This window comes from Aulonocara stuartgranti, assembly GCF_965226115.1.
Source record: "Aulonocara stuartgranti genome assembly, chromosome: 3".
In the NCBI taxonomy this organism is placed as follows: domain Eukaryota; kingdom Metazoa; phylum Chordata; class Actinopteri; order Cichliformes; family Cichlidae; genus Aulonocara; species Aulonocara stuartgranti.
Window position 1 is genome coordinate 153,898 of NC_138941.1, and position 13,516 is coordinate 167,413.

The following is a 13,516-nucleotide window of genomic DNA, read 5'->3' on the forward strand; positions in this document are numbered from 1 at the left end:
AAACCTACTCATGTTCACAGCATGTAAAAGCAGCTGACAGTCCGTGGCATTGTTGTTTGTAGAGGTGCAGTGTAGTGGGAGCATAAATCAAAAGAAAACAGTAACATTTATGTAATAAAACATCTGAATGAAAATGAACAGGCCCTTTATGAACTTCAAAGGGATCTGAAAACAACACTTTTTAAAAGAGTATCTTGGGGTGTAGGTGGTCAAAATAGAAAACTGAGCTGAGACTCTAAGTTCAATCCATCCATTGGTTTTTACTTAGGAGGAAGAAATGTCAGGCTGGTGCAGGCTGGTTAGGTGCATGTGGTTATCTTTACCTAAATGAGTTCACTTTGTGGCTGCCAGGTTGGGCAGAAGTACCTGTCCCCTGTTAGGCTTAGCAAGGTTCTCCAGGAGTTTCTCCATGGGTAGAGCTTCTAGCTCCTGCAGCACATCTGTGGCCGTGCAGGCTGCCACTTTCTTGGTTGCTCTTTTTACCCCACTGGTGGATGAGCTGCAATGGTCTCCATTTGTCCCATATGTGTTTACTTCTTCTTCTTCTTTTGCATATTAAACACATTATTCTGTTTCTATGTATTTGCTATGATTTGCTATTTGTTAAGTAACATTGCTTCACTCACTATGCCGGGTTTGTGTGTGGAAGCATTCAGTTGCTGGCAAATCAAACATTCTGCAAATGAAGCTGAATACTCAGTTACATGTTTCTTTACATTTTATTATGTTACAGATTAAGTCATTTGTTCTTACTTTGTTTGTCTTTTCAGTCTTCATGAGGGTCAGGTGTGGGGAAACGCCCGCCCGGCATTTCCTCATTTTAAAGTCCTGCTGATGTCACACATGACATCAGCAGGTCAAACCAAGTGGAGGGGTTTGTTTGTCCATAGAGATGCTTCCTTTTGTTTGTTTTAAGGTTTAAATGGATTTGTTGAATGTGTTTCTTTTCATCAATACTGCCATTTAGTTGTGTAAATGTGCATGTTAGAAGTGTGAAGAGGTTTTGTGTTTAGAAATGTATAGAAACCAATCATTTACTGACAGCATGTCTGATGGAAATAAGTGCAGATTATGTATGAAGTCTAACTGCACACAGTAACTGTGTTACAATAAGGACTTAACAGCGCCCTCTGCTGGAGTGTTTCAGTACTGCGTTAACTAGAATACACCACCTCCTCCTCACACCACCTGCTACAGCTCTACTCTTCTATGACTACAGTCATCCACAGCACTGATGTGAGGTCACATGGTTCATATGTAAGGAGCACAGCTGACCTCAGGTCAGTTTAATGACTGTGAGCAGCAGCTGTGTTATTGTCACTGTGACAGGGAGACACTCTCAGACACAGCGCTCATGTCAGCTTGTTCTCATGCAGGAGGATCAGGAGCTCCATGTTTGTCTTTCTGTTTGAATCATGATGTGTTTGTGCCATCAGAGTCTGTCATGAGTACTCAGGGTTTCACAGCAGCTCTTCTGGATGCTGACGAGGACTCCAACCTCATGTTTCACCTCTCTGAGCTTCTGATGTCTGTGAACACTCGTGTTTCTTCTCTGGGCTCATCTGGACAAAAACACCTTTCTGTGTTTGGCTGCAGCCTCATTCTGACTGACAGGAAGTGTGTTATCCATGAGCTGCACTTCTGTGAGGAAGTTTCCTGCTGTGTTTCCTGTCTGTGGACAAACACGAGTGTTCCAGCTGAGGACTTGGTTCCTTCCACCTGTCCATACAGGACATCACGCTGTCTGCAGCTCTGTAAATGCAGCTCCAGGTCCTTCCACGTGCTGCTCTGTATTTGTGCAGTTTGTAGTGTGTCCTGGGAAACGTAGCACACATGGTGTTCTTCTGCTGTTTCCTCCTTTCACTGAGTGTGAAACACTGACGCTGTGCTGTTGTTCACAGAGGGGAGCTGATTCTAGCTGCAGCTGGACTCTGTCATCTAACTGAATGTGTTGGTGCTGATCACGGGGCTCTGAGGGGGGAGCAGCAGGAGGACTCTGGATGCTGACGTCAGTGTATCTGTGGAAGCTCCCACAGCGTGTCTGTCATTCAATATTGTGCTGTATATTGTATCTATGCAAAGATGAACAGACTGTGTGTTCACTGGTCTCTGTGCTGCAGCTCTGATGTCATCATCACTCCCTCCTCCACCCTCAGCAGTCCCAGCATGCTGCTGTGGTGCACCCCACCCTCACTCTACACCTGAGCCACAGACCACACCCTCCACCTCAATATACACCACAGTTTTCTCTGCTGTGGAAATGAGATCAGGAGGAAATCATCATTATTATTATTTAATAAACGCTCACATTAATGTGGGCTTATTTGTTTCATATTAGAAACATTAGTTGAGTGTTTTTAGTATAAAATGGTCAAAGTCCCTCTTTTTGCTCCTCCCCTCACCTGTGGATGGGCGGTGCTGTTACCGTGGTGACAGCTTGGATGTGTTTCAGTCCTGCCTGGTTATCACTGCAGGAATCTTTCACATTTATTACAGGTAATAACTCTGATTTTTCTGTGTATTATGAACCAAATGTATCCTGATACACACAGAGATGGATGAGCAGAGGTCACATGATGAAGAACAAACATGGAGTCTTTGATTTATTTAGATATTTATTGATGAACGCAAACAAACCTGACACTGAACCATCGTCCAGCAGAACAAACCTGATCACATGACCTGCTGACCCAAACAGTGCAAAGCTCCATGGCAACAACAACCAACAGCCTCACATATGTTAACAGAGGCTGTTAGAAGCACAGAGTCTTTACAGTCTTTCTCCTGTTTGGACACAGATCTCTGCACATCTTCATCACAGTTACTCACAGACGTGCAGAGTGTGTGGATATCAAAGCTAAGTTTCCACCATGTTTGTAGTCTGTACTGGGACTCATGGAGCATCTCTCTATGAGCACTCAGTGCTTTAAACAGTCCACAGGTCTCACGTCCTGCTCAGTCTGGTAGCAGATACCTCGTATTGTTCCAGATGTGCTGACATCAGCAGCAGCACAGCTGTGTGATACCATGAATCTCAGTTATTGATCCAACACACAGTAAATACAAAGATCAGGATTTCTGAGAGTAATCATTATGAGTCTGAACACATGATCACTGAATGTTAGTCTCCACAATAATAAGCTAACACAAGCAAACACAGCTTTCAGCTCTTATTTTGAAACTGGCTTATTTAGAGAGCTGTGATGTGAGCGTGCCTGGCTCTGAGGCACTTGGGTCAGCCTCTGTTGTTTAGAAGTGTTACAGACTGTGAATGACACAGACCTGTCAGTTTCCATGTTTGTCTGTAACACAGCTCAGGGCTCCATGCTGAACGCATCCATCCAGTGTTATTGATCCAGGACTGATACCAGCATTGGGATCAATACTACAACACACAATCACATGTGTCCACGTGATGTGTTTGACCAGCTTTATTCATTAATGATCAATCAGCTTATTTACTGCATCTGAGTCCAGCTTCATTTAAATGATCCAACCATGAAAATGACATCAGTCCTACAGAAGCACTTCATGCTAACAGGAAGTCATTGATTAAGGTGGAATAACACAGAGACACAACCACTCACAGCTAACCTGACCCCACTAACTGCATGTGTTTGGACTGTGGGAGGAAGCCGGAGTACCGGAGAGGACGCACACAAACACGGGAGAACATGAAGCACTGAAACAAAGATGGTGGATTTGACCTCAGGACCAGGCGGGGTTACGGGGGTCATGACCCCCCAATAATAGATCCAGCTACACTGAAACTGTCAATTTCATTTACTTTTCCTGTTTTAAAGCTATCAGGCTGCTTTGTGGCTCACTCAATACTAAACTAAGATACTTTCAGTGTGAATCATTTGCAGGAACACAGGCAGGATTTAAAGTGCAGAACTTTACAGTCTCTGTCTCAAAGTTGGTCTAAACATGCTAACAGCTCTTTGTTTTTTTCAGTTTTCACTGGTTTGATGTAATGAAAGAAATTTTAAAGAAGCAGACGATTGTTGTTATTTTAGTTCTATAGTTTCATAAATCGTGGTGTGGATCTAAGTCAACATTCAGAATAAATAAGATAATACAGCACTTTGATGGTTGCCTTTGTATTTTCCCAGCAGTGCTCAGGTTGGTTCTCAGCTACATTTACATACAGATGTTAATGTGTTCAGCAGCTGGACTCATCTGAGGAAGGAACATTGGAAAGGTGCTCAGTGCACAACTGCATCACTAATTTTATGTAAGACCCTGTGTTTTATTGTATTTATATATTTGTAACATTTGACTCAAAGACTTTTGGGAAGGATGAAAATGTTTTCAGGAGGAAGTTTTTCCTTCTGTCCGACTGCAGTACACACAACACTGCGTCTCCCCCCATTATCACACTTCCTCAGGCTGGTGATGAGCGCCCCCTGGTGTCAGTGTTGATGACGTCATGCACAGTGAAACATAAACAGTGTCTGTTAATAAAAAATCATGTGTCCATTTTCATGTTTGCATCATGTTTCTGTAAAATCATCAGCTGTTTCTGAACCTTCTTCATTGTTTGACTCATTCCAACAGCTGTGAGCTGTGATGGAGTCAGAGCAGCTTCATCACTGATGTTCAGGTGAAGCTGAACTTAATAAACTGTAGAAATGATCAGGATTCAGGTTGGATGTGTAAAACACTTCTGTGTGAGGTCGCAGTGCTTCATATGTGTGTGTGGGCTGAAGCACACACGTGTGAGTCCTCAGAGGTTTCACACACATCACTGCACACACTTATAATCCTAGTTTAAGCTTGTGGATCATATCGGACACATCAGCAGCTCTTTGGAGACAAAGATTTGAGATTTAAGATGAGTCATAGTCTTTCTATCCATGGTAGCTTCCACTGCTGAGGCTCGGGAAACATGAAGAGGATAATTAAGAGCAAGCATCAGCTCTGTCTCATCTAACTACACAGTATTATGATCATGCACTTATGTCTCAAACTAAGACACAATGAGACAAAATGAGTTCTGTGAGTCTTTAGATTATCAGTAATTCTGGTGACAGTTTGACGCTCAGTGGAGCCATTTTTGGTTTGTGATGAGTGTTTTGTGAGCTTCTGTTTTGTGAGTCGCTCTTTGTAATTTAGAAGATCGTGCAGAAATGTGCGCGCCCTTATCTGAGAGGACACGGAGAGAGTGTCGCAGACTCGAGGTGAGGAGATAAACCTCGGAGCTGGACGGCCTGCACGTTACCCATGTGCATCTTTTCAGTGACATCAAGTGAACCCATAATAAGCATTTCTATGTCTTAGACATCATGTCCATTTCTAATGAGAGATTATTTTTAAATGAGGGAAACCTGGTCTAACAACACGCTTACAACAGAGCTAAAGGTTCACCACAGTGAGACGGTGGGACTCTGATAAGAACTGAAACACTGTGTATGAACAGCTGAGACAAAACTATATATAAACACTCATTTATTCCAGTTTAGTTTACAATGATTTCAAAGTAATGTGGAATGATTCATGTTCATGAGCTGTTACAAACACAACTATTGATTTGTCTATATATGGTCGGACTACAAGGCTCGTGTTGAGGCTCTTGGAATAATGTGTGAATTACAGCAAGAAATGATGGTTTTCCATTTTACCAAAGTGGAATAAAATCACCACAGCAAAGAAATCATGTTATTGTCTGCAGCTAAAATATATGGTGAACATGGTTTTATAATAATGTGCAAACACAACCTCACTCTGCTCTATACGAGGAGCCAACCACAGCTGTCCGGGTCTTCATCCACCACCTCCACCATCTTTGCTCATCATCATTCACTTAATTGCTGATTGGTTTAAATCAAACTCCATTACAGGTTCAACTCCATTATATAACAGCATGTTGACTTTGGATCTGGTGTGCAGTGCCACCTTAAAAGATGAGGAAACTAAGAGATTACAAAAAAAGAAGTGGAGGAGTTAAAGAGCTGCAGCAGATTAACAGTTTCTGACAGTCATGTGTTAGAAATAGGACGATTAGATGAGCTGAGGGATCCATCTACTGCTCAGTGAAGCCTCATCAGAAACAGTCTCAGTGGAAGGATGGCTCTATTGTTAAGGAAGGACACAGGCAGAAAGACTGGCGTCTGTCACACAGGAACTGGACTGAAAATCAGCTGCACATATTCATCAGTACATGCAAACATATTATAGGTGTGGAATTCAGGACAGTACCATCAGAAGTTGATCCACTGTGCAAATGTCTGATTGGCAGTGGCTTCATTTTTCACTATGAACAAACTGCTAATGCAGCATCACAGGACGTCAGCCATGGATTGGCCTCCCCAGACCTCAACATTACTGAAACATCTTAACAGAGGATGGAAACAAAGGGAACCAACATCCAAGAAAAGAGCTGCTGCTGAAAACTTCCTCACAGAAAACACAAACAAGCTTGACTAAGAGACTCCAGGCTGTGCTGAATTATAAAGGTGGACTGACCTCCAGGGTCCTTAGTATCATATAAGCTCAGTTTGTGTCTTATATACTTTCCATTTATATAACACAATATATAGAAAGGAGGGTGGTTTAAGATGTGTGTAGAGTTTTATTCATTATCTTTAGACAAACAAAGAAAGCACCATCCATTCGTCTCCAGTCTGTATGAAAAACAGGGGAAAGGTCAAATTAAACCTTTGAAATTCCTTTCACAATAAATCCATAAATAAACAAAATAAAACATAGAAAAGTGTTTAAACCCACTTTTCCATAAAGCTGTCAATAGGAAATGTTCCAGTAAACATGTCTGTGTTTCTGCTGTTTTCCTTTCATGCGTCCACAGCTGACAGGTAACCCTATTGGAGTCGCCATAGTGACGGGTGGCGTCTCAGCTTCAGCGTGTTGATGGGCACAGCCATGGTTACCACAGCTGGAGTTGGTGTACGGCGAGCTGTGAGAGGACAGAGATGGAGAACGCACATTTAACTCTTTAACAGGAGATACGTTACGACTAACAGACGACTGCTGTCTACATGATGTCTTTGCAGCCCTTATGCTACATGTTACACAACTTTTCTTCATGCCAACAAGACTGAGGTGCCACATAGTCGACACATACAGCTGATTATGATGCATGTTTTACTATTGCTATGTTCACATCATCTGCTTGGCTTTATTACTGAAAGCCTGGAGATCCTCTGACGTGTGCATGGCTGATGTGAAGTATGATTAGTCCTACATGACATCAACAGCAGAGGCAATGAAAGCTTTGTTGTTAACAGGTTGTAGGTAAAGTCAAATGTCTACTTCTACACTTGTGTTGGGTAAAGTTCTTCTCACTGTAGCAGATTTATATCTGTGCTTTCACAGGGCGTGATGTGGAGCTCAGCGCTGAGGTGCAGGTCTCCTTGGAGACGCCATCCTGGCTGAAATATTATCATGCTTCCAAAACATTTCAGCTTTTATTTTGAAAGAAACAAGACTTGAAAACGAATCCCCTTCTTCCTCTTTGTCTTTGTTCTTCAGAGGAGTGTCACCTGGACAAACTCAGGGCTGTTCTAGAGCCTTTGTTATTATTTGACTCCATAGAAATAAAACTGAATGGAATCAAACAAAAACTCCCAAACAGCTAAAACACTTTGCTTTATTCTCTTTTTTAACAAATACGTTGAAGTCCATCCACAACAACACAGCTGAGATCTCCTTTGTAATCAAGTGTTTCCATCCTTTGTACAGATCTGCATACAAAACAATCATTTACGTCCCACAGAAGTCTAGTTACACGTAACTATACAAGAACTGGTGAATGACAGAAACATGAGACACATGATCACAGGTGATAACAAAAAGAGAAAGAATTCATGTGTTAGTGATGTTTTTCAGCCCTGATGGCTCATGTTGGAGAAACAAGCTGAGGTACGTGGAAAGTTCACACACACAAGTGGGCGTGAGCGCACACACAGAGAGAAACACAACTGAAGCATCTGTTTGCTGTTTCTGCTTTCATCATCTCTGCTGCTGTGTCAGGCTGGGGTCTCTCAGTGACGTGGTTGAGGTGAAGTATGACGAGTATCCCTGATTCAGTCCATCGAGACAAAGGGCAAAGAAAGCTGTTGTTAACAAACTCTATGGTGATGTGGCATTTAGCTCTGACTCTACGCTCTGCTGAATCCTTTGAACCTGCTGATCAGTAAAGCTCTACGTGCTGCAGCAGATTGACCTCATCTGTGTTCACAGGTGTGGACCTCAGCGCTGAGGTGCAGGAGACTTTCATTCAGTTCTCCCTGCAAACAGCATCCAGCCTGGAAATACTGTCATCTTTCCCACAAATGGTGCTCTTATCTCAGAGAAGAAGTCTGATGTAAATAACTGCAATCAACAGTGATGTTCTGCACAGATCACTTTTCCATTTTGCTCTCTAGATGAGTCCCAGCTGCCTGACCTTGTGTCCAGGTGATCGTCTCACTGAGGAGCTTTTGTTCTGAAAATCTCACGTCCATCACCTGTTTCCTTTTTACTATCTCTGCTCTTTCTTTATTCACAATGCTCATAATATCACACAATTATATTCATCACCTGCATGTTTTTATCCAGCTGCTGTTAGAACCAAACAAATAAAAAGGATGAAAAGCCTGAAATCCTTTGATTTATTACATTTGAAACAAATATGAGAGCATCCCTAACAGCACAGCTGAGACCTTTGTTTTAATCAAGCCTTTGTATCGACACACTTGTAAAGATTCATATACAAAACATAATAGAATAAATCAATATAAAATACACATAATCACAAAAATGCAGCCATGTTGTGAGTTTGCATCTAAAACATGCATGTTTCCCTTTGTACAGGCAGATTTACAGCAGACAAAGCAACACGCTGATCGACTTTGACCGCTGCAAAAACAAAACACCCACCAAGTCTGAAGTCGATCAGAGGAACTGTTGACAGACTGACAGACAAACAGATGCTTGATTCATTAGTGCGATTAAATGTTCTTCTTTAGCAGCATCACTTCATGTGTTTGTGTTCCAGGAATAAAGGTCTGTTTAAACTGGACGTCTCCTCAGCATCACTCGTGCTGTCGTGGTTTCAAAGCTGTGCAGAAAGAATCTGAGGGATGATACAGAGGTGAGCAAAGTTACAAACATCCAGCTGTGCTGCAAATGTTTGCAGAGCTCCAAACTCTTTGGCTTTCTGCAGAGCAAGTATGGAAGAAGCACCTGAGCTAACTTCAGTTTAGACGATATGAGGAAAAATGCTGCTTCCCAAAGTTTCCTACAAGTATCCAGTTTATATTTAGAGAAGCGAAGGCTCTTTATCCTGACAACTACTCCCTGGTGGATCCCTGTCCTGTGACAGCAGCAAAGACTGTGTATCAGTATCATCAAAGCCACTTCAATAACCAGTGTTTAAAGCTCTCTAGCAGATGGACTTCAGTGGCAGCAGCCTCTGTCTGCTGTGTACAGAAGGTTCTCTGATGAAGCACACAGCAGATGCTGCACTACAACAGCAGCAGCAGCTCAGCTTCAGTTTGCTTCGACGCCCTTTTTGACCTGTGAAACAGCAGAAAATGAAACATTTCAACACCCGTTTGTTAGCGTGAGCTATTCTGCTGTTTTTCATCATTTCACAGGTGAAATAAAATCACATTTACTTCCTGTAGGAGTGATCGTGTCCAGCCTGACTGAGACCATGTGCTCCATCCTGCACAGGTAATAAACCTCTGACATGAAGGGCTGTCAAGTAGTTTTAGACAAATGGGGGTAAAAGAGACGTTAAAAGCTTAAAGAGAAACTACATTTTCTAAGAACTGTCTGACGTTCACCTCTCACACAGTGGATACGATTCTGCCGCTGCAGGAATAATCTTTGTGCTTATGAAACTGTCCATGTGTTTGCAGAAAATGTCACATGTTCAAAGCCATCCCAGCACCTGGGGTTTGTATAAGTGCAGCTGCTGGTGGGGAGATAGTCTCACTCTTCTATATAAAGAGTCAGCAGGCAGCAGATCTTCATCTGTGATCTCCTCCATCATCACGTCTTCACTCTTCAGCAGCTATGGCTTCACTTCGTGCCCTTCTGGGAGTGGTGCTGTGCTCCTCATGGTTTCTGCTTCTGCCTCAGGCCGACTTTGATTTACAGAGTCATCCATAATATTTTTTATTTTTTATTTTACTGCCCATCTATTTTCATACAAATGTCTCCGTCTTATGGAAAAGGGGTGGAGCTTATCCAACGAGGACAGGCAGGGCCCCCCCAGACAGTTTAGCAGTCTATACAGGAGGCCGACCTTTGCAACATGTACTTCTATAATGACTTCACCATTTAGGTTATTTGGTTATGTTTCACCCTGGATTTTGTGTGATAATATTTATTTTGTCCACTGATTTAAAAACAACAAACTATATGAATATAAAACAGAGTGAACAACAAAACATCAGCTTTGGAAACTTTGATGTAAAATTCTGCAGTTGTTTTCTCAGATATAGCATAAATCAAACTAACATACATCAGTGTGTTATTAATGTGCACACACACACACACACACACACACAGACACACACACACACACACACACACACACACACACACACACACACACACACACACACACACACACACACACACACACACACTATGCACAGACTGGTACTCTTTGTTCATACCTGTGTAAGACGTCATAATGAACTTGTGCATATTCATGTAAGCTCAATAAAGAGCAGTGTTACGAGGGAGCAGACGAGAGCGACTGAGGTCAAGTGAAGGAACGGCGCTGTCACAGTTCTCTCCCTCATCAATTGTCTGGTTCCAGCGGTGGGTCTGTGCTAGACGACCCATCAGCAGCTTTTTCCACTGGTTACCAGTACGTGGTAGAATCCACTTCCAGATCTGGTTGTCTTTAAATCTGTGAATGGATTGGCTCCATCTTATCTCTCTTTAACAAAAGAATCCAAGTGGAGCCCTCAGGTCTGCAGATAAGCAGCTTCTGACCAGAACTAGACGTAAAAACAGAGGTGAGCTTTATCGATGGCTGCAGCCAAACTCTGGAACAGTCGCCCTTCACATCAGGTCGTCACCAACACTGGACATTTTTAAAAGCCGGTTGGAAACACATTTGTACTCTGTAGCTTTCAATCCTGACCAGTCTTTATAGTCATTACTGTGTATGTTTCCTATTTTCTCTCTACTCTGTGCAGCACTTTGGCTCAAGCTGTTTTTAAATGTGCTGATAAATAAATGTAGATTTCTTTGAATAAAACAGTGGAGCCGAGCTTTGAGCTCAGTGTGTAACAGTGTGTGTGTGAGAGCCATGTAATGTCCATGTGTGCATGCTGACTGTGCTGCTCTGACCCCCTCCTCCTTTCAGGGTGGAGCCTGCTGGAGTCCGATGGTTGAGACCAGGTCTGAGGAAGTGTAAGTGTGTTTTTAATGGGATTCATGAAAACAAAGCAGCACACATTCAACCATCTTCATCATGTCAGGAGTCATCATCAAAGTGTCAATCAATGAACAGATGATGGATCAATAACTGCAGCTGGATTGTGTTTGTTCTCTCCATCAGATTCCTGTCAACTCACAATCGACACAAACACAGTGAACACAAAGCTCCAACTGTCTGACAACAACAGGAAGGTGACACGTGTGGAGGAGGTTCAGTCATATCCTGATCATCCAGACAGATTTGATGTTCCTCAGCTGCTGTGTAGAGATGGTCTGACTGGTCGCTGTTACTGGGAGGTCGAGTGGAGAGGAAGAGTTTTTATATCAGTGAGTTACAGAAGCATCGGAAGGAAAGGAGTCAGTGCTGACTGTTGGTTTGGGTGCAATGATCAGTCCTGGAGTCTGATCTGCACTGATAATGTTCCTGATTATGTCTGTCACAATAACAGCTACACATCCATCTCCTCCTCCTCCTCCTCCTCCTCCTCCTCCTCCTCCTCCTCCTCCTCCTCTGTCTCTAACAGAGCAGCAGTGTATGTGGACTGTCCTGCTGGCACTCTGTCCTTCTACAGAGTCTCCTCTGACACTCTGATCCACCTCCACACCTTCAACACCACATTCACTCAAACTCTTTATCCTGGGTTTTGGTTCTTGTCTCGTGGTGGCTCAGTGTCCCTGTGCTGAGTGGAGTGTAAAGAGTGTCTCCTGTTACAGAAACACTCTGACTGTTGAACAGATAGTTCAGTCTGTACATGTCTGTCTCTTTCACTCACAAACACGTTTTCAGATTCATGGATTCAATCAGTTGATGTTTGAAACTCTTCTAAATGATTCCTTGTAAACCTCTTCAGTCACAAACAAACAGGAAGTGATGTCACATGTGTTCCTGTCCACACAGCAGAATGAGTCTATTGCTGACAGTGATGTACAAACAGAGTGAGCATTTCTGAGGCCCAAAATAAACTGAGTAGTTCACTGAATGAACAATGGACTGTGAGCTCAGTTCCTTCATCATTAGTATGGATTATATATGTATATGTATTATATTAGTATCATATATATCAGGTGCTGCTGCTTTCAGTCATTGTGCAAATGTGCTGTTTGTAAGCTTGTAAAGCTGCAGTCAGCTGAGACTGAAGAAGTCACCTGATCAGTGAGCAAACGTTTCTGAAAACGTCCAGATGAACAGAATCAACCTTTTGGGATCAGCCAGCAATGCAGCATCATTGTTGTTCAGCTTCAGAGGTTTGCAGGAATGAACTGATGACCAGAAACAGCTGCAAAGTCCAAGAAAATACCAGCTGGAGTTCAGCTGCATTTGAAGAAGTCAAAGAAAAGTAAGGATGGCAAAGGGCGACGTTTTCTTCCAAAGAGCTGCAAACATGGTCGACGCCTCATTAGAAGAATCATCTGGACATTTGTGAGGAACTCTAACCAAGAAAGCAACGTCACACAGATCCAACAGACAGTTTCCATGACTGCAAGTGTTGAGTGGAAAAATGCTACATTGCATTATTGCATCCTCTCACCACAGGAGGTGCTGTTGGCACCACTGATTGCTGATCAGCTGTTCTCTGATGATCTGATTGATACTGTGAATAACGGGACTCACTGAACTCTGTGACACAGTGAAGATTACAGAGTTGAACTTCACCCTTTAAGACTGACCACAGAACCAAGTCCGCCAGAGCTTTTGTTATATTTTTACATGCTGTGGAGCCATTTGTGGGAGCATTTCAAGTTGCTATACATCAATACAACTGTTATAGCCCTAATTTTAATAATATGTATGCATTAAGTCCATAGTAACTACATAAACTGCAAAAAAAACCTCTGCTCATCCATCTCTGTGTGTATCAGGATACATTTGGTTCATAATACACAGAAAAATCAGAGTTATTACCTGTAATAAATGTGAAAGATTCCTGCAGTGATAACCAGGCAGGACTGAAACACATCCAAGCTGTCACCACGGTAACAGCACCGTCCATCCACAGGTGAGGGGAGGAGCAAAAAGAGGGACTTTGACCATTTTATACTAAAAACACTCAACTAATGTTTCTAATATGAAACAAATAAGCCCACATTAATGTGAGCGTTTATTAAATAA

At 42.5% G+C, this 13,516-nt stretch overlaps 2 protein-coding genes and 1 long non-coding RNA gene across 3 annotated transcripts in view; 2 read left to right on the forward strand and 1 right to left on the reverse strand.

Annotated features, from left to right (window-relative positions):
- LOC309702205 (protein NLRC3-like) overlaps window positions 1-13,516 on the reverse strand; it is a 257,026-nt gene that overhangs the window by 90,588 nt on the left and 152,922 nt on the right. The gene's annotated exons all lie outside the window — the stretch shown is intronic.
- Window positions 1-13,516, forward strand: part of LOC309702181 (NLR family CARD domain-containing protein 3-like) — a 233,901-nt gene that overhangs the window by 16,404 nt on the left and 203,981 nt on the right. The window lies entirely within an intron of this gene.
- On the forward strand, window positions 10,869-12,393 carry LOC309703332. Its single transcript, XR_014275856.1, has 2 exons — window positions 10,869-11,379; window positions 11,528-12,393. It is a non-coding gene; the product is annotated as an uncharacterized lncRNA (long non-coding RNA).